This window comes from Nannospalax galili, unplaced genomic scaffold (genome assembly GCF_000622305.1).
Source record: "Nannospalax galili isolate Female #2095 unplaced genomic scaffold, S.galili_v1.0 scaffold54, whole genome shotgun sequence".
Taxonomy (NCBI): domain Eukaryota; kingdom Metazoa; phylum Chordata; class Mammalia; order Rodentia; family Spalacidae; genus Nannospalax; species Nannospalax galili.
In genome coordinates this window covers 3,879,809-3,901,640 of record NW_008341028.1, presented here as the reverse complement: position 1 = coordinate 3,901,640, position 21,832 = coordinate 3,879,809, and the positions used below count along the sequence as shown (strand labels likewise).

Here is a 21,832-nt window from a genome sequence, read left to right as displayed (position 1 = left end):
GTGTATGCTGTGATTTCTAGGTCCCTGACAAGGGCAGTGCTGTGTTTAATGACTGACTTGTGAATGGCTCCTCAGAAAGCAATACTGTAAACTCGAGGCTCTCACGCTGAGCTTTATGAAGACAAGAAATGTAGCTGCAGACTCAGTCACCTCAGCAACAGTTGCCAGCCTGTGACACATGCTCCATAAACAGCATGAAAATAAAATAGCCACCTGTAAAGGCCACAACTTTTCTGCAATTAGATGTTGATTCACTGAATGAATTTAATTCTACTTTGTCATTGAACATCCTCATCTTAAGCTATAAGTAGATTTTTGCCTAGGTGGATACCCTACCCCCAAATTATAAATGCCTGTCATGTGACAGATGCTCTGGAAATAATTTCTGAATAAGTAATTGAAAATCATTTGAATGTAAATAACTAGAACTTTTTTTTTTTGGTCTTTTTGAGACAGGGTCTCCCTATAGCCTCAGCTGTCCTGGAACTATGTGGACCAGGCTGGCCTCAAACTCACAGAGATCCGCCTGCCTCTGCCTCCCAAGTGCTGTGATTAAAGGTATGTGCCACCACACCTGGCTAATAACCAGAACTTTTAAAAAAGTTTCTCTCTCTATTTTTTCTTTGTTGTTCTGGAGATTCAGTCCATGGACTCATGCTTGTTAGGTGAGTTCTCTACCACTGAGCTACATCCCTAGCTCTGTATCTCATGCACGCACGCACGCACGTGCGTGTGTGTGTGTGTGTGTGTGTGTGTATGTGTATGTGTGTATTCTCTGTCTATAATGGCATGTGTTTATACATACATATAATAGTTCTTATTTTGGTTATGACCCAGAAGCTCTTTGGCCAGATTTCTCTTTGGAAGCTTGAACCCTCCATAAGATTTATTATATATGTCAATAAAATGTAGTAATCTAGAAAATACAATAATCTACACATATATATAGTAATAGTTTTCCTTGTCTTTCAAAGAAGATGAGGTTAAAAGTCTGAATTTAGTATTTTTACCCAAGACGTCACACCATGATCTGAAGCTATGCTTTTAACAGAGGCACATTTTAATTTATTGAACAAACTAATGGAAAATGTTTACAAAACTCCTGTGAGAGATAACTCATCAGAAATGGTGCCATCTTGTCATTGAAAGTTGTTATTAAAGAAGGCAGCATTGGCTATTTTATCCTGCAGAAACTGAAACCAGATGACTTTGATGCCAATTGATTCTGACCTTAGAGAGGTTCCAAGAGACACTGGCCATCTCATCTTGCACTTTAAGCAAAATCTCTGAGTGTCAGCCCTTCAAAGCGAAGGGTTCAGATATACTGAGGCACAGGCAAAATAAATGAAGCAGAGCTGCTGAGGGAGAAGCCATGAGCAGACCTGAAACTGCTGTCTCCTTTCTAGGTCTCTGAGTCCTTTGAGATTCTGAAATTTCTATGCTGCCGCTTTGTTTCAGAAAGCTCAAAAATCAGGCCTGGCAGAATGAAAGAAGGAAGTCCTTTTGATACTTTGACACAGAGGAACAGCACCCTGGAAAAGTAAAGGGCAATTTTCATGCAAGTCTGGCTCTGTTCAGTGGACAGTGGGAGAGCAGGAAGACTCAACTGACTACACAGAAAACAATCCACCTCCCAACCGTGAGATTGGGAAAGCCTGTCCTTAGGTTTGCTCACCTGTTTAACAAAAGTATTAGACATTCAAGATGTCAGCTTAGTACTGGGAACAGTCTTTTATGGTTACTGTTACGGTTACTGGGTACAGAGCACTCTTCTTGGCACTTAGGAGAATCAACAAATAAAAACCCACATCCTTGCCAGGCACAGTGGCACACACTTATGGACCCAACACTCAAGAAACTGATGCAGGAAGATCTCTGGTTCTAGGCCACACTGAGTTGTATAACAAGACCCTGTCTCAAAACACCAAGATCTGGAGGTTGTAGTTCAATGATAAGAGTATTTTCCTGACATACACTAAAATAAATCTAATTACAATCATGGTATGCATTTTGTGGCAGCAGATACTTGATAACATTCTAGAAGCAAGGAACTATAGACATTCTCAACTAGGGTTGTTCCTTCGGTCATTCATTTGTGGAACTCTCAAAGGAAGACCTACTGTGGTGATTGCTAGGAAAATTATTTCCCAGAATGCTAAGACAGATGCATGTTGTGAAACTCTTTCCTCCAAATTGAAACACGCCCCTCTGGAGGGAAGAGGAAGGCTTTTAAGACTCAGGAAGCCAGGGAAACTTACCAGGATCAGGAAGCTCATAAAAGTCACAAGATTCACAGATTCTTTCCTGAGGTTATTAAGCACTAAACTATTAGGTCAGTGGAGCTGCCTGTGAGGTGGCCAGGGAGCTCTCCGGGATGCAGCTTTCATAGGTTATCATTCATGCTGCTACAGGCTTTGCAGGGATGCAGCTGCCTTGGAACCACCTAAACTTTAAGTGACTCTTTATCCAATACTTCTGCAAGTAACCCCAATGAACTCATTGATTTATAGGTTGGGCTTTCTTTGATCTGTCTTTGATGTACTATATGAGATGAACAGATGTTTGTTCACATCTGTATTAGTCACTTTTCTATTGCTGTGATAAAATATCATGACCAAGGCAACTTTTATAAGAATGAATTTATTTGGGTTTATGATTATTGAGGGAGAGTCCTCAATGGCAGGAGAGGTATGGCAACTGCTGGTGGGTTGGTTACATTTCTGTCCACACACAGGAAATAGAGAGAGCAAACAGGAAATGGAAGGGGCTGTGAACACTCAAAGTCCACTCCCAGTGACATACTTCTTCCAGCAAGGTCATGCCTCCTAAACCTCCTGAAAGAGCACTACCAACTGCTGACAAAGTGTTCAAATACGTGAGCCTATGGGGGGACATTTTTATTCAGGCACCACAACATCTGTCTAGCAAAAGTCATAACAGTGCAGGACAGTTCTTAACCTTGAGATACTCACCATGAGGTAGGAGCCCACAAAACAGGGGAATTTATCATTTACAAGTTGATGGGGAGAGGAGGGAAATCATAGTCTGCTGCAAAACTGAGTGATGTCTCCTGCTATAGGTGAGGTTTAAGATAGCCATTACAAAATGGTAAATTGAGAGGAATGGGGAGTCGAAGAGTAGGAAACAAAATAAGGAAAGGTAAACAGTTATAGGAAAGCACATAGCATGTCTGGAGAAATAGAAAAAAAAAATTCAGGTGGCTGCAGTAGTGGACAGAAGGGACAAGGATTGGTCACAGCCTACAAGCCTACTATATCCAAGTAGATGGTTCTTTGTTGTACAGACTGGCCACTCATAAGAATTTTTAAGGTTTTTTAAATTTAATATTTATTTTTATTTTTTATGTATATGCATGTATTGCCTGCGTGTAGATAAGTGCACCCATGTCGTGCAATGGAAGAGGGAAGAGGCTGTCGGATCCCCTGGAACTGGAGTTAGGGACAGTTGTTAGCTGCCATGTGGATGCTGGGATTCGAACCTGGGTCTTTTGCGCAACCAGTTTTCTTAACTGCCGAGCCATCTCTCTAGCCCCGTCATAAGAATTTTTAACTGAAGATTGGCATGCTAACATTCAAGATGACAGTGTGGTCCCGAGGAAACCAAAGAGGGAAGAGCAGTTTATGAAGCCCTGGCAAGAACCACAAGTGATTCAGTTCAGCAATAGCTGAGGGACTGTGAATTGTTCACTGGATGCTGAGGAAGGGGCCAAGAACAGCTTGAATAAACTACACTCTCCAGTTTAGAGAATGCTGGCCAGAAGAAAGCATAGAGGCACAGGATCCATAAACTGTCCAGGCAGTAACAAAGACCCCCACCTCACCCCACCCCCTTGTAGCAAAGTCAGGAGTGGCTTACAGAAAGGAAAAAAGAATTATATAAGATCCAAAAGCCCAAAATCATCAAGGGTCTAATTCAACTGAATTATGGAATTTTATCCAATATAAAGCAGGCATTTTGAGGTTGTATTTCAGTTCACAGGAGAGCACTGCTATCTCAGTTAGTACTCGGTATCTGGTAACCCATATTCTCTGTTCCAAGTACTATTCCAACACATGGAATAAGCACACAAATTCTTGTTCTAATGGAGTTTACAAGAACAGGTGACAGACAGCAAGTAAAGGCAGTGTGTGAGGGGGTAGATGAAAGAACCTATAAATAGGTGGTTAGGAACAGTCTTTCTGAAGGAGCGATAACTCAGAAGTGGTGGAACTGTTCTTCTGATATAAGTTGAGGTGAGAGTGTACCTGGCACTTTTGAGGAAGAGCCAGGTCACTGAGGGCTGGGATCCAGTGAACAAGAACAGAGTAGAAAAGTCAAGGACCACCACACAGATCTCTGTGGACCAAGTCAGGAATCTGGGTTCCAACTGAGTGGGATGGAACTATTAGAGGGATATAGGCAAAGATGTTAATATGATGGTAGATCCTGGGAGGATAGTGCTCTGTGATTGTTTTGCATCGTGTTCCTGCCACGTCCCATCATCTAAACCCATGTCAAGCATACAGCAGACATTTAGTCAGGAATTTGTTGAATGAATGAATTAATTAATGAATGGAGAATGCGAGGAGATGACAAATTTTTATGCAGACTTTTGTGCTGCTGCATAGAACACAAACTGCAGATGGGCAAAGAACACAGGAAATCAGGTAGGGGAGCTCCTGGCCGCTTAGAAAGGAGGAAACGTGCTATATGGAGTGGGTGCAAGGAAAGGAGAGAGATTTGTTACAAGTTAAGAGGAGAGAAGAAAGCAGGAGGCGGTGCAAGACTTTGGAAGGACAAAGGTGCCCAATGCAGATATGGAAAAGGTAGACTGAGAAACAAATTTGGAGAGTGAAAACTGGGGGTTGAATTTTGCCAATGTTAATTTTAAGGTTATAAAGCACAGAAGAGGAAGTTGCTATTGACTATTGGAATTCTAGGAATGAGTCTGAACTGAGGAAGAAAATTGGGGATCATCAGAACAAAGCCCACATGGAGAGCAAAAGAAAGAATCAGAGAAGAGAAGGGTCTGAAAGCTGAGCCCTGGGAGAGCCCATCATTTAGAGGCCAGCCAGAGTTCAGACAAGGTCAGTGGTATAAGAACCTAGGGGCCTTGCAGACAGCCTGACCAAGAGGATCCAGAGAGGTCGCTTGAAAACCAGGGAATCATGATTTGGAAGAACAAGGGGCTCTAGAGACAGTGGTCCATGAGTAAACACCATAAGTTCACAGAGCTTAGGTAGAGAGTTGGCCTTTGTAGCCCACAAAGTGAAGGTCTCTGGTGGCCACAGGGAAAAGGGGCGGGGGAGGGGTGGAGAATGATAAGAACAGGATAGTCTCAGGAAAAGAGGGAGGAGCAGTGAGGCCTGACACAAAGGCAGCTTCTAAGAAAGCAGTGGAATTCCTATTTCAGGCACAGGGTGGGTGCTTGTTCTCTTTTATTTCATAATTAACATGTATGTTAAATACACTGTTTCCATCAGTGAAACTTTACCTAGTAAAAGATGTGTTTAGAAGCTAAGGAGGAGAGAACAAAGAAAGCCAGGCAGACAACTGTTTAGGTGTATTCTATAAAAGGAAACAGAAAATAAATTGTGAGAGAGGGGCTAAGGAGCCAGAGCACAGATTTTGTTAAATGTACATATTTTCAGTCACTTCCTTCCTGTCAAGGCCTGTGCAGGGAAGTGCTAAGCCCCCTTGTTCTTTAGGGAGGGGACATTAGGAATAGGCTAAGGAGGTAAGGGAGGAGAAAGCAATACTGTAAGAATGCTCAAACTATATTTTATCAATTTCAAAAAGCTCATTTTTACAAAAATAGGTAACTTATGCTCGAAATTGAGGAAAATGTTTAGCTAACTACTTTTAAGTTTTGATGGTGAAAGGAAATGTGGATATGGTAAAGAACGGAAGTCATTTTGGGGGTAACAATCTACTGATCACATTCCACAGTGTTTTCTTGTTTTGTTTTGCTTTTTGTCTTTGAGACAAAGTCTCATATAGCCAAGAATGGTCTGGAAGTCCTTATATAACCAGGGTTGACCTTGAACTTCTGATCTTCCTGTTTCTACCTCTAAGTGTAGAGATTGTAGGCCCATGTGCCACCACTCTTGTGCAATGCTGGGGATGGGCCAGGGCTTCATGTATCTTAGACATTCTATCAGCTGAGCTACAGCCCTAGCCCACATCCTATAGCCGGCCTTAAAGGAAGATGAGTTGCTGATGAGTTCCGTTTGCCCAAAATCATGGTCTTCTATGTTAAATTCTAAGCTTACCATCTTTTTTTATCCTTACCTGGAATCTCTGCCTCTCAATAATATATAGAACCAAAATTTCTGTTTCTCAAACTGGCCTGATTTAAGCCCAAAGAAAAAGCAGGGAACATTCATGCAAGTTAAATAAGTATCAATTTAAGGACAAAGTGATTGAATTACAATCCCTGGCCAGGAAAGTGGATTTTGGTCTTTTTTTTTTTTTTTTTTCCATAAACATGATATTTTCCTGACATCTGTGCAATACAAATATATCTAGAAAGTGTGAAATGAAAAATCTGCTCCACTAAATATATAAAAGGGACCCCAAATGAAGTCTCCATGATAGCGTTTTCATTACAGGCACAGATGGCACCCTTCTCCAGCTCTTGCCCCTCCTTCCCTTCAATACAGCCTTAAGTTTCAACCACCAAATTTGCCCAGAAATATCACATGCGATAGATAACACCAGAAAAGCCCATCTGCACTCTACATTTTCTTATTTTTCTGTCCTCTGTGTGCATCAAACTTCAGACTGATAAGCCAAGAAAAGTATGGTTTCTAGTCAAATGATGCACATGGTACATATCTCTTGTTATCATAGAAATCCAGTGATCTGGAAGTCTGGTGGTCTTTGTGGTGTTTCACCAATAAGCATTGGTATTACCATCATGCTACACTGAAAACTTACCATTTTCCCCTATGTGCCCAAAGCACAGAATACAATAGCCACTTAACAATAACCCAACATACATGCAGTATGCAATCAGATACAGAAAATCATCAATATGCTGGTTCTGTTTCCTAAAATATTTGAAAGAGGTTTTTAAGACACAAACACCTGGATTTAGATGGAAGTTGAGATTGAGTCTGAAAGTCCATGGAAAAGACACTAATATTACAAAGTCTTTAAAGAATCCAACTGTCTCTCTACCTCACAGTATCCTAATTTGGAAAGGTACTGCTTACAGGTAAACCTCAGAAAGCTGACATAGGTAAGACAAGAAGGAAGCATGTGGGCTCTGTTGCCTTTGGTGCAGCCCTAGGCAGAGGAAGGGAGTTGGATGGCAATGTCATCTTAGGATGTGTTTTTTGGATGTGGGAGATGTTATAGAAGCTTAGGTTGAGCTGAAGTATAAGGAGAAAAACGGAAATTAGAGAAACTGAAAAGAAAATGTTGGATGGATCACAGGAAACATTTTTGATCGCAGGAAATACCTGCATTGGTGAAGGTAAAAGCAGAGCCTTGACTATCCAACTCTGAAATTCTAAACATCTTGGAAATGTTCACCTTTCACCATTGTACTCCAGGAACAAGAAATGTCATAAGCCTCCCTTCTTTAACAGGACAAATTTAGTCTTACAAATAAGGAAGAGTTACTGTAAGTATTTATTGAGAATACCATTAAGAGAAGACTCAAAGATATTATTAGAGAGCTTGTATGTGGACACATGTGGTTTTGAGTTATTATACACATATCACACAATACATACAAACTTAAATTATCATGATTTTGTTACTCTTCAATTGGCTCAATGGAATAAAACAAACAAAAATAGAACCCTGGTGGTAAAAGTGACTTTATAGTACAGCCTGGTTCAACCTGCTCTTTTTAAAAGAGAAAGTAAAGCACAGAGTGGAAGTGACTTGAAGACAGCCACACAGAGCTGCAGCACAGGAAGGACACATGGGGACTGAACTTCCCTTTTTCCTAAGGGAAACTTGTCTTGGTGAATGGAAGAGAAGTAGGGAAAATCTCCGTATCTGTAAGTCACACTTGTCCATCCAACAATCTACCTGTGTGGAAACTCTACCAAAGTAGGCTAGCCCAAGAAAGGTGGTTGTGTCTAACTGCTGGGTCATTCCAGAAATATAGTGTATGGTGGTTAAATGTGGTTTGCACAGATATGGGTCAGTGAGTAGCATTCCCTAGACACGACTATCATCCTAGAAAGCTCTAGGAGGTAGAACTGAGACTTGAGGAGGAAGCACAGCAATGATTTGTTCTTCTGCTTAAGTACATGTTAGAGGACAGAGTGCTTGGGCCAAACAATTTTCCTTCGAAGACAAGACAGAACAAAACAATGATCAGATAAGTTTTGGCAAAACAGACAGTACAAATCATTCAAGTAAAAAAGAGAAAAAATAATAAAAAAAAAGCCCAACCCCACAGCATTTTAATGTACTCTCTAGATATTTTTATTTATTTATTTTTTCAGGGGTGTAAAGCCTTTTTCAGAGGCACCTGCTGGAAGGCCTGGATTGGCATTCTGGCTTACCATTTCCCTTAAGCGTCTTACATAACCTCTCTGATTCCTCCAGCTGACTCATGAAGCAGAAAATTCCCAACTACCTCCTGCCTATACAATTACAGAGCATTTTTATGACCTGAAATCCATTCAATAAACACTCCTCACTACATATCATGTACCATTTAAAGTGTTAGCTGCTACAGAGATGAGGCGACTAAAACAGTGCCTCTTGTCCTGCAGAAGCTCAGCCTACTTTAAACAGGAGGCTGTGACACATTCACAACTCAGGTAACTGCAGTATGATCAGTGCTAGCTTAGCTGTGCAAACGGAACAGCTATCGGAAAGAGGAGAATTTGTTAATTACCCTGGCAGATACTGTCATCCTAAGGTGCTATTTTGATTGTAACTTTTAAGGAAACGAGTATAAGACTGTGGAAATCTCTGTAGCTAAGCCTGAGTCAATGATCAAATGCCTCAGTCATCTCTCAATTGTAATAATTATTGTAACTACATGGAAACACTTCATTTGTCTGTTTAGAAGCACCATGGCCTCACTCATTACTACAAGCAGCGATTGCTAGTGTACATCATGAGCAATGCCAGGCCCTATCAATGAAGGTAAACCTGATGCTGCCGTTAATTACTGCATAGGATAGAACACCCATTAACACTCTTTCATTAAAAACACAAAAACCAGTTGTTGGAAAAAGTTCATTCTTAATGATCAAACTCAAGGTTGGAATGAATAAGAAAACCTGTTACACAAGAATCAACATTCTTCTCTGTTCTCCAAATCTCTTCACCCAAAGAGATCTCTTTCTATAGTGGACAAAATCTGACCTGTTTTGAATCATTCGCTAATTTCATTTACTGGAAAAACACAGACAATGGAGTTGAAATTTTTTGAGGTATAAAAATGAAAGTCTATCTGCTTTTCTTGTTTGTGCTCGGATTACCTGCATTTGCTGAGTGACTTTTCTTGTCTCTAGATAGCTGACCAACTCACTTCACACATAAGGCATGAAAACAAGCTTTGTCTTCTGATGAATACATTTTTATTATGTACTTATTAATAGTCATATTTGATGCACAGAAGACAAAGCTTCAGTATAACCATCTTTAAAAGCCAAAGTGTGAAAGGAATCAAGTCAAATGATGCCATATCCACAGATAACAACAGCTGTAGTCCTTCTGCACTGATGCATTGATAAGCTGTTCCAGCTCAGGATGTGGCCTCCCAAACCAAATCACAATCTGAACCAACTTAGGCAAGTGCCTTCCTGAAAAACTACCCAACACAGAAAAGAGAATTGTCATTATGCAAAGAAGCAAACTCCCTTAGATAACTGGGACCCTGGTGTGAATTAGCCACAGCATGGTCTGTTAAATGATGTACTCCAAAGCCCAGTTTGCCTGTTGGTCTAGGAAAAAAAGAAGGCTTTATTTTACCAATGCCTCATTCCAGAGGATGTAGCAGCAGAGGGTCAGGCAACAGAGAATTCTGCCACAACCTATTTCTCTACAAACAAGCACACACGTTCACACTAAGGTAGGCACGTGGACTGTAATCCCTTCTTAGTAGAAAATACATTTTAAAAATGAATCCCCAAGCTAGAGTGAATTACCGTGATAGCCACAGCCGGAGGGAGTCCAACTGATGAGAAACGCAGATCTGGCCACCAGCTCCGAGACGCCTCGGACCACAACACTGCTGGGATCTTTACAAACTGGCTTGTTCGGGTAGGACACCTACCCTCCTAAAATCGCGTTTACGTTCCAGGAAAAGAAGCCACCCTTAATCTTTGAACTGTGCTGCTCTCCCTGTATCCATTTCTGCTGAACACAGCACTGTTATCTTTCAAAGATCGAAGGAAAACAAGGGAGAATTGCACCAATGTAGATCTCAGAAGTAAGCCCCAACTACAGCAGCGTCAAATGGTATCTTCAGCAACTAGGAAAATCTCGACGTGCTATCTGATCGACGCAGAATGAGGTGCGCTGTGCCCGGAACCACACTAAGCCAGGCATCACTGCAGCCTGTGTCCCTGCCAGCTCCCCCCATGCGCTGAATTTGGCAGGAAAGAAGTTACCGTGCCCAGCCTCTCTGCGCAAGATGAACAGACCACATATTTACGCTCCCCCAATCTGTCCAGTGGCTGGGACTTCTGAGCAGCAAGGCCATCAGAAAGCCCTGGAGTGGAGGATGGAGTGCCATACGAGTTCTAGAATTTTGCTGCATTGTCATGGCTCCGGGTAAAGTATGGGGAATGTCTTGGCTCTCCAACAAAACAGACTGCAAGTGGTTTCTCCAGCGTGCCTCTCCTTCCCGCCTGTCCCTCGCCCCTCTTCCCCCTGTGTGCAGGTAGTAACGGGGTGGGCGAAATGAACAGCTACTCCTGCTCAAACTCAGGTGTCAGGCCCAGCTGGGAGGCACAGCCGGACAGGGACAGGGAGGCGCCTGGGGAGCACCCAAGCCATGCATCTTTCCAGCTTGTCACCACCCAGGGGAGCAAGGGCCGCACCTGGCCACAGGCTGCCTGAGCCCTCCGTGAGCACTGGAGAGCTCCGGCGGAGACTGTGGGCGCTCTCTGGGCTCCTCACTAACATTGCATGGGATACAATTGTCTAAAAGCACATCCCGAGATTTGGTTCACTAGGAGTGGGTGTGGGCTGGGAAGGGGGATTACGTAGGTTTCTCCGCCTCCCCCCCCCGCACTCCCCCCACCTCCACTGGGAGGGCGCCGAGGGGCGGGGGAGGCGTTGCGAACCCGTTTGGGGGCTTCTTTGTTTCTCTCGGGGACCCTCAGGAGGGCCCGATCCGTGTGCTATACCCGAGCCCCAGGATGCCAGCCCGGCCTGGGCGGTAATGCACCCCGGGCTGACAATTGAACCTCGCGGGAGAAGCGAGAGGGTGGGAAGGAGGGTGGATCCCAGCCCTGGGGAGGGAGGGCGCTGCTGGGGCCTCGGGAGCGCCGAGGAACCCTCCCAGAGAAGGGCGGGGGAAGGGGGCGGCTGGCGGTCTGAGCTTGGCTCCCGCTTACCTTGGCAGCCCGGGACTGGGCACAGATCATGCTCCGGTTAGCGCGCAGGTTAAAGCCGGGGGGCGCACGTGCCCTGCATAGATGCCAGGCATCCAGGACTTGCTTTGCAAACCCTAGGCGACCGCCCTCTTTCGCCGTGCTCTTTTTGCCTGGTATCCTGAAACAGCTGTTGTCAGGACCACCGCCACGGTGGAGCAGCACGAGGCTCCCTGAGTGTGTGCAAGCGAGGAGGGGGCCGGCTGGGTCAGAGGAACACTGCGTTGCTGTTCCAACAAGGACGCCCCGTGCGTGGTAACGCAGCACACTTTATTGCTTTATCCTCCCTCCTGCATCTCCTCCCTTCCTGCCTGCTGCTCTGTGGGTACCAGACTCCGGAACCAACCAGGAGCCAGGCTTGCTCTCTTTAGCGCTGCTCCGCCCTGCACCCTCCACGCAACCCGCCCCCCTCCGCCCCCGCAGTAAATATATATTGATTCTTGTTACCGCCGTCCCCATCCTTCCAACACCCAGCAGGCAAACCGGCTTTTTCTGCACCAGCCACGGCTCATCAGCCCTTTTGTGTATGTGCAAACAGTACGTTCGGAAAGGACAGGACGACAGGACGTGGTACAGACACCCTAGGCAGGTACATTGTGACAGGTGTTTTAAACACCTTATACAGTTATGCGCACTCCTAGACACACTTTAGAGCAACCTCCTGGGTTTTCACAGCAAGCACATAAAACAAATATTGCTATTACAAATGCAAAGAATGAAAATAGTCTCAGAATATCCATTGTTGGCAAGCCTAGCTCTCCAGACAACTCTGATATGATGCTGTTGCACTCTGTCAGAAAGCTAGAGCTGGAGAAAGGGATGTCTGAACCCTTCCAGCCAAGCCAACCAAGAGGCCTGAGGAAGTGAAATGCTGGTCACTGATTATCACCTCCTCCACATAAATTCTTGTACATTTGGTCCATTTTTAGGTTGCATGTGTTCACATAAAGTGCAAAGATTCTTAGCACATGATCACCATAATCCACTATTCTAATTGCATTCTTCAGAATGTGTATTTTTCCCCCTAGTTTAGTCACTTTTTTCACACCCTGAAAAATGATCATCTTTCCCTGTCCTAGTTACTTTCTATTGCTGTGATAAAAACACTGACCAAAACCAACTTGGAAGGAAAGGGTTTATTTTATCTTACATATCCCAGGTCACAGTTCATCACTTGAGAGAAGTCAAGGAAGGAACTTATGGCAGGAACCTGGAGGCAGGAGCTGAAGTACAGACCATGGAGGAATGCCGCTCACTGGCTTACTCCCCTGTCCTGTGTTCATCCTGCTTTCTTATACAACCTAGGACCACCTGTCCAGGGGTGGCTGGGCCTTCCCACATCACTCAACAATCAAGAAAGTGCCTGATGGACATCCCACATGCCAATCCAATAGGGGAAATTCACCAACTGAGGTTCCCTCTTCCCAGGTATGTCAAGTTGACAATTGAAGCTTTCTAGCACATCCCCCCTATCCCAAACCAAGACCGTCTCTAGAATAAACTCCAGAATCCTTTACTGAAGAGCTGAACACAGCCCGCACCCCAGCCAAGTCTCCTTCCCACTTACATGACTGGCAACTTCTCAGTGGTGCCCATTTCACTGGTTCACCTCTTCTCATCCTTTACACTCTCACAGTAGGGCCTTTCTAGAAGAAGAAATCTTGGACCAAGTGGAACCACCCTTACCAGCCTTCTCCCTTTCTACAGGGAGTGTGTGCTGGATAGCTATAGTGTCACACCTGGGTAGAGGGAGCCTCAGCTGGTGAATTGCTTCCATTGGACTGGCCTGTGGCCATGTCTGCGGGGCATCTTCTTGATTATTGAGTGATGTGGGAGGGCCTAGCCCTCTGTGGGTGGTGCCACCCCTGGGCAGGTGGGTCTGTGTTGTATAAGAAAGCAGGCTGAGCAGGGGCCAGGGGAGTAAGTCAGTAAGTAGCAGTCCTCCATGGTCTGTGCTCCAGCTCCTGCCTAGAGCTCCTGCCCTGAGTTCCTACCTTGGGCTCCCTGATGAACTGTGACCTGGGAGATGTAAGCTGAATAAACCCTTTCCTCCCCAAGTTGGCACTGGTCAGAATATTTTGTTACACCAATGGAGAGACAACCCAGGACAGAGTGCATTCCTTTCCTTCTCTTCTTTCACTTGGGGTGCTTGGTGCTTTCTCAGTCTGACAGCAGTCAGATCTACCCATCAGAGGAGTTTAAAGCTGACTATTTTTTAAAACACAGCTAAGAAGCCACGTAGAATATTGACCACCCATTTCATCAGATTTTACACCTGAATTAATATAGAACTCCTATCTGAAGGAAGCCTCCAAGAATAGACTTGCTTAGTGGCAACAATAGACACCAGAATCAACCGAACTTTGATAGCTCCAAACAGGAATTTTAGAGAAAAAAGCAAAACACAAGTGTATGAACTAGCACTGATGGCTTCTCAATGCATACGGTATCATCAAACTACAACAAAGGATAATTCTTCCCTTCAATTAATTGCCAAGATATTCGGCCTGATTTTCAGTGGTGCAGTATCAAATTGGCTCAAGGAGATTTTCTGTTTCATCATGGAGATGACAAGTCAGCCTCTCTCTGAGGGTACGTGATGCAACATTCCTGAGCTATGTTTTATTTCCCCCTAGGCACTTTTTTTTCCTAAAGCCTCTCATCTTAGAGGGTGGACTAGATAACCAAATTCCTGTAAAGCACCTTCTACAAGCCCCCTCTGCAAGAGATCTTAGCAAAGCTGAGAAACTTGTGACCTGATTTGGTGAGCAGCATCGTCATTGGAAGAGATTTTCTCTGCCAGACGTGAAGGGAGGAAGGAGATACAGCAGTTGAAGCTGTACTCATCCTATAATGTATGACAGGGTCACTCTCTACAGGATGAATTGCATCTTGTACACAGCATCGAGATATGTCACAAGGCAGCCTAGATTGGAGAATGGCTTTGCAACCACTTGGCTTGGGCTAAGCACACATCCCTTTTTGGATAAGCACACATCGCTTTTTGGATAAGGCACCTAGAAACCCAGTAGCAACAAAGACCCCTTCCACCTGCATTAGAATGCATGCACACCCCACTTCAAGAAATGGAATAAGCGTCTCCCCTTAATGATCATCAAACACAGGCAGTTTCTATTCAATCATGCTTTAGTTATTTCTGATAGAAGGTAAGGGGCCAATCCAGCCTAGATTGGCTTTGAGTTGCATGTATAATAAAGCAAACTGTGTCCTTTGAGTGAAATCTCAGGGAGGGAAAACTCCTATTTACTATATTATGCTTATGCATAATTGGGTGTGCCTAAGGCTAAAATGAGATATGTTATAGGAAGGGATTTGCATAGTAAGCAAAGACTTGTGTAATCCAAGGCTGTCAATCAAAATAGCGAACCACCCAATGTATGCCCTTAGCAACCAAACCTTTCCATCTCTTGAACCCCATAAAAGGAAACTCCAAACAGTAACCAGCTCTTGAGTGCTCTTTCACTCAGATGGCCCACTGTCACTCTCGATAATATATTCTGATCTGTACTGTCATTTTGCTTTAAATAAAATTCCCTGATACTTTGCAATCTACATGAGGCTTTCAATTCTTTGAATAAAAAGCCAAAAATTTGAAAACACTTGACCCAGACTCTGGTAATACTCTGATAATTCTATTGGTAATACTTAGGGCTTAAGGCAGAGAGTAGTATTTCAGAGACCAGGGTGCCCAACTTTGGTCAGCATGATAAATTACATACATATACATATGTAATCATGGAAAGATGGTTTTTAATTCTGAAGGATAGGTAAACCTGTATATGGCTACTGAATGGTGGTGGCCATCTTGGCAGCTGTAAAAACCTTACGGTAGTTTTGGTCAAGAGTAAATAAATCAGAGACTGGAATTTTTTTTTTTTTTTTTTGTTTTTTTTAGACGGGGTCTCCCTGTAGCCCCAGCTGGCCTGGAACTCACTATGTAGACCAGGCTGGCCTTGAGCTCACAGAGATCTGCCTGCCTCTGCCCCCGGAGTGCTGGGATTAAACATGTGCACCACTACACCTGGCCAGAGACTGGAATTATATAAAAGATCATGGGAATATCTCCATATGAGTTTATTCATTCAACAGTTTTAGAGTGTGCTAATTTAATTCTTCTTAAAAATATTTTATTTATTATTTTTATTTTATGCATATGAGTGAAGTGTCTGCATGTATCTAAGTGTACCAATGTCATGCAATGCCCGTGAAGGCCAGAAGAAGGTATCAGATCCTCTGGAACTAGAGTTTCATACAGTTGTTCACTGCCATGTGGGTGCTGGGAATTGAACTCGGATCCTCTGGAAGAACAGCAAGTGTTCTTAAGTGCTGAGCCATCTCTCCAGTCTCTGGAGTGTGCTAATTTATAGGAAGAAATCTTGAAGCAGACAGTCCTCAACTTGATAAAGATTAGAACTGAGAGTATGAAAATTTTAATTAAATAAGCAATAGACATTTGATAGGAATAATAACATAATGACTGGTAAAATGGAGAACTGACATCACACAGGACAGAGGCTGTTTGTAATGTAGAGCCAGGTTGGGAGGTGGGGCAGTAAGGTGGGAGCTGAGAGTAGACGTTTTGGTGCCTGAAGTTGAGACTTGAAGGATTACCAGGAATGGCACATGAGGGAGAGGTGAAAGGGTGGACAGCTGTAAAATAGAAGTTGCCTTAGATCTTTGCATGCTGTGATTCTTGTGCCCAACAATTCAAATTCCTGGCATGTTCATATCTTCATAGTCATTTTTACATTGGACAATGTCTGCATGTTTTTGTAGTCGACTGTGTAGACACATGTGTAGAGTTCCTCCATTAACTCGGCTTTCCCTTTGTCTTGACGAGAAGCATAGAGTGTAGCAGAGTAGTTTGATGGCTGTGGCTGACAGCAGGCTTTCCTTGCAGGCTTGAACCCAAGCAGAGCAATGAAATTTGTTAAGATTGTTGCTCGTAACACTGAAATGTGAACCATGTGGTCTCTAGCCAGATTTCTTAAAGCCTCGTATAAGTCCTGTCATCATCCACACCGCTTTATGGACATGCCCTGGCAGAATTTCTCTTGTCTCAATGTCTATTCTATTTCAGTCCCTTGCACGTAATTTCCCTTGATAAATTGCTTGATCATCCTGGAAGTGTTTCTTTCTTTGGAATCTCAGTCAGCTCTGTCTTGGGATGGTTCTGGACAGACCCTTGGGAAACTATCCTGCCACTGGTTTAGGGGTAATTCCAACTTCAGAGCTGGTTGGAACAAATGTTTTTCTTATCTATAAAAACAAGTTTTAGAAAAAACAAAACTATTCTCTGTCCCTAGAACACATTGTCACTTACTGTTTTTTTTTTTTTTTATATCCTTTCCGTATTTTTTTACATCTGCATTGCCCTGGAAGCCGAAATTACTTTTGTTCCAAACCATTTATATTCAGCTTCCTCCTAACTCCTGCTCCCAAAGTTCTCCACACAATTACTTCAGTCCAGCACAGAAGGTTGCTTATCTACTCAAGTCGACCTTGTTATCAGTTATAAGGGTTGTAAATGATAAAGTTTTCCTTTTTTGTTAGTTTTCTAGTCTTATGACCCATTGTCTGCTAGAAGCCCCAGAGATGTAGCCATGAATCTGTACTGTCAACTCTTACACAAAGATGCAAGGAGACTTTTAAAGTCAAGGTTTATTTATCCCATGGTAAAAATTTCTACTCAAGTTCTATCATTACACATTATTGCCTTGCATAGTACCGTAGCCTGATTCCTTCCTTTTCTAATGCTTCCCAGTGGAATGGCTCATATGCATTTGATCACATTTCACTCTTCTTTTCTGTTTTCCTCATTTGAGAATTGTAACAATAGGGGCTGGAGAGATGGCTCAGCAGTTAAGAGCACTGACTGCTCTTGCAGAGGACCCAGGTTTGAATCCCAGCACCCACATGGCAACTAACAACCATCCATAACTCCAGTTCCAGGGGATCTGATGCCCTCTTCTGACCTTTGTGGGCATTGTATGACATGGGTGTATTTACATACATACAGGCAATACACTCATACACATAAAATAAAAATAACAAATAAAAACAAAAAAAAATTGTAACAATAATGTCATCTTCATAAGTTTATTATGAAGACCAAAAAAAATACATACATCAAAAGTACTTATGGTCTATGTAGCACAAGTAAGTTCTTGATAGGTCAATCATTCTTTTTTTCATCATGATTATTTTATACTAGACCTAAGAATTTCCTGCTCAGCAGAAAGCTTAAAAGAGGATGCATAATGCCACCGAATGCCAATGAAGGAATGGACAGAGGCAGCTTTGAAAATGTCACAGGAATTAAAGCAGCACCTAAGTTCTTTAAAAACTCAGTCTCTGTCTTCACTTAATTTAGCACCTCTCTAGCTAGAAACTGGCAAATGGAATGAATTTCACGTTAGACACACACACGGGAAAAGACTGGTGTGATGTCTTTTCTTCATGCCTCAAACCCATTCATAGTTTAGTTTCCTTTCAGATGTAAGCTCATTTTTAATAATTCTGGTTCTATGTAGGCTGAAAAGCTTATGCTCTCTTCCCCAGGCATACCTGGTACAAGTGCCTCCAATACCCTGGCAGAGTCTTCAGGGTGAATCATATTCCCCCTTTTTTTTTTTCTGCCTAAAGAAGTGATTTATATTTAACAATTGCCTATTCAATAGAATGAGACCTACAATATGCCTTAAATTCAAAGATTAATTTGTATACCATTCCTTTTTTCTTGTGAAGAGTATAGTTTTCTAAAAACTAAAGAAATGTAGTTTATATTCTTAACACTGGGTTAGACATCTGGTGATCATGACAAAATACTTGACAGAACAGCTTACAAGGAAAGAAAGGTTTATTTGGGCTAATGGTTTGGGATGTTTCTGTTGGTAGTCTTGGGCTGCAGTGACTCTGAACCCATGGTGAGACAGAACATCATAGCAGTGGAAACCCATGTCAGTGGTGGCTTGTCTCATGGCATATATGAGGCAGGGGGGAGGATGAGGGACCCCAGGACAGATCTAGCCCCCAAGGATATGCCCTCAGTGACCTACTTCCTCCATCTAGGCATTACCTGCTAAAGTTTCCAGATCCTCTCAAACTACTGCCACCAGCTACATTTGAAGTCTTCAATATATGAACCTTTAGGGCGGACATTTCATATACAAAATGGACCTCAAAAAGCTCATGTACAGCTCACAATGTAAAATACCTCCAGTTTATTTCTAAGAGTCCCCTAGTTTTGACAGCTCCAGCACTGTTCAAAAATTCAGGTTCATTTCCTTTGAGACTCCTGGCAACCTCTTAACTGTGAGTCCCTGTAAAACCAAGAGCGTGTTACATGTTCCCAAGATACAGTGGCACAAAATGAACATTCCCATTTCCAAAAGGGAGGAATGGAAGTGTAGAAAGAGGAAGTGGGGCCAGAAGATGACTAAAATCTAACATGGCAAACATGAAATTCTGAACCTCCAGGTCTGATATCTGCTGAATATTGGTGGTGTTATATGAGCTCCAAAGGGCTTGGGTGGGCCTGTCCCTGGAGTCCTGCCTGCAGCAGTTCATTCAATCTCCCTCCTCTCCTCAGTGGGCTCTGCTCACCGCTTTCAGGCTCTCTTGGCAGATGTTCCATGTTCTGGCGTCTCTAACTCCCTGGGGTGTTTGGCTTTACCCTGCAGGAAATCTATGTTACTTACTGTCTGTCCTCCCAGTCCTGCCTTTGAAATGCAGATGGAAACATCTATGATCCTGCAACTTTTGAATTCTGCATGAATGATGCCATGGTCTGCCATCAGCATGCACAGCAGTTCTTCCTCTGCCCATGTCTTCAGGAGCCTCTGAGTGCCTTAATGACTAACAGTGGGGAAACACTCTCTGCACAGCTCTGTGAGACCAGGTGACCTCAATCTGTCTTTTAAAAGGAAAGTCTTTCAAATACATCAAAACATTTATACTTCCGAGCATGCCACGACGGGTGGGACCTGGTCTGGCCAAGTTCTGAGACACTCTCAAGGTTTTATGGTTTCTGTGTTTTTTGTTTTTCTATTCATTGAAATGATCTCATGTTGTAACCAAGGCTGGCCTTGAACTTATGACACTCCTTCTGCCTTGGCTGTGCAAGTGCTGGGATTACAAGCAAGTACTACCTACCATCTTTCCTATCGTCCTTATGTAAAGCATTTGACTTCTTGTTTTTTCAGTACTGAGGCTTGAACCTAGGGCCTTACACATGATAGGCAAGTGTTCTACTACCGAGCTGTATTCCTGGCCCAATTTGACGTCTTTAAAAAAATATTTTTTATTGAGCTTTTGTACATTTCATACAACAGTTCTTAATCAAATTCAGACCCTTTTTAATAGCCCCAATCTCTTAAAAAACCACATGGTTGTTCTGGGAATGTAGCTCAGTGGTAGAATACTTGCTAGCGTATGCAAGGCTTGCTTTCAGTCTTCAGCACCACACGAACAACAGCAACAAAATTAGTAAATAACAGAAAAGAAAGTAATATCCTTCTTCTCCACACCTTTGGAGGATATCCATTTGGGGCCAAACTGCATGTCTTTCAAACCTTTCCCCTCTGCTTTTCTCCTGATTCTCACTATAAACTTGGTTAAAAGTGACTGGCATAAAATATACTATAACAATGGTGATTAACACAGAAACCTACAACTGGCCAATGTGCAGAGAACAAGAGATTGCAGAGCGCTTATGCCTGACCAGGACACCTATATCAAACTTCTTCCCCCCAAGGTTCAGGAATCATTGTTGAAGATGGGGCAGAAAGATGATAGGAGCCAGAGGTGGTGGATGACCACAGGAAACAGTTTTCCAGACAGCTGGTCAGTTACTCTTATGAACTCACAACAATGGTAACAGCATGTACAAGTCCCTTGTAAACTCAAACCAGATAAAATCCCAGCATAGACATGGGGAAATGGGTAAGAAACCCCAACCCAACCTAAGGAAATTTTGGCAACCAATGGCTTCTGGGAGAGGGAGACAGTCTCTTTCAAAGACATAACTCTTGGTAGGTTAACCAGGCTTCAGTGAATGGATCTGCACTGAAGAACATTTGGGTATATATATATATATATATATATAGAGAGAGAGAGAGAGAGAGAGAGAGAGAGAGAGAGAGAGAGAGAGAGAGAGAGAGGGAGAGAGAGAGATAGGGGGGAGTTGGGCGGGGGCAGTAAAGAGAGGCAAAGATAAGGGAGGGGATCTGAATACAATCAAATTATAATGTATGAAAATCGGGAAAAATCTCACTGGAAAAAAAATTGCGCTGCAGGCTGAAACTGCACTGTTTTGAAATCTCCACCACATTAACTAGTTTGTTTCCTTTAAAACCAGCTGCAAGGAAGTCTGGGGACAGGGACAAAAACGTCTGCAAGTTCATTGCTGAAATGTAACATGCCTGGTTTCTCTAGTCCTTTTCCCAATATAGTACTCATCTCATCTGAAACCTCACAAGCGTAGATACGTCCACATTTCTAATGTGTTCAAGTCTTCTAAGCTCCAAAGCAGAATCACCCATTAAGTTCTCATGACATTTTAGATTTTCTCTAACTCACTTCTCCAAACTTTTCTGAATTCCTTATGCAGGCTAATTCCAAAGGTTTAAGAATGGCACAGTTTTAGTAACACCAACATCCCACTCCCAGTACCAATTTTCTGTATAAATTAGATTGTCACTGTGACAAAACACCTGGAAGAACAACCTAAAGGGAGGAGAGATTTATTCTGGATCATGACTTGAGATGGTCTGTTCACACTCTTTGGGCTCATTCGTTCTGGGACCACCATCAGGCAGAACATCATAGGGGTAGAAGCATGTGCAAAGGCTGCTCATTTCATGGAAGACAGGAAGTGAGGGTGACAGGACAAGACAGATCTGCAAAGCACATATCCCACTGATCTACTCACTACAGCTAGGCTCCACCTCCTAACATTTCCAGACCCTCCCAGAGCAGCAGCACCACCAGCTTGAGCCAGGCTTCAACACGTGAGCCATTTGAGTGGCTGGTTTGTAGCAAGCCATAAACCATATTTGTGAAAGGGAAAAAGCTTAAATAAGACTTCTTATTTTTTTCAAAATCCATTTGAAACTTGAATTTTAGAAGTTGAATGTAAATACAAATGTAAGTGGTAGGAAAATTAAGGCAATTTTGTCATGAATATGATATTTAAAGAACAATTACAAGAAAACGGAGCAATCCATTAGAGA

At 43.0% G+C, this 21,832-nt stretch overlaps 1 protein-coding gene across 7 annotated transcripts in view; it reads right to left on the bottom strand.

Annotated features, from left to right (window-relative positions):
* The window catches only part of Hecw1 (HECT, C2 and WW domain containing E3 ubiquitin protein ligase 1), a 492,247-nt gene extending 480,350 nt beyond the window's left edge, over nucleotides 1-11,897 (bottom strand). For 6 of the 7 annotated variants that reach the window (XM_008836284.1, XM_008836287.1, XM_008836281.3 and 3 more), the window contains exon 1: nucleotides 11,544-11,897. The gene's annotated coding sequence lies outside the window, so the exon portion shown is untranslated. Of the gene's footprint in view, nucleotides 1-10,127; nucleotides 10,546-11,543 lie in introns of those variants that run through there. The other variant, XM_008836282.3, reaches the window with a different exon arrangement.
* Between the last annotated feature and the right edge of the window lie 9,935 nt (nucleotides 11,898-21,832).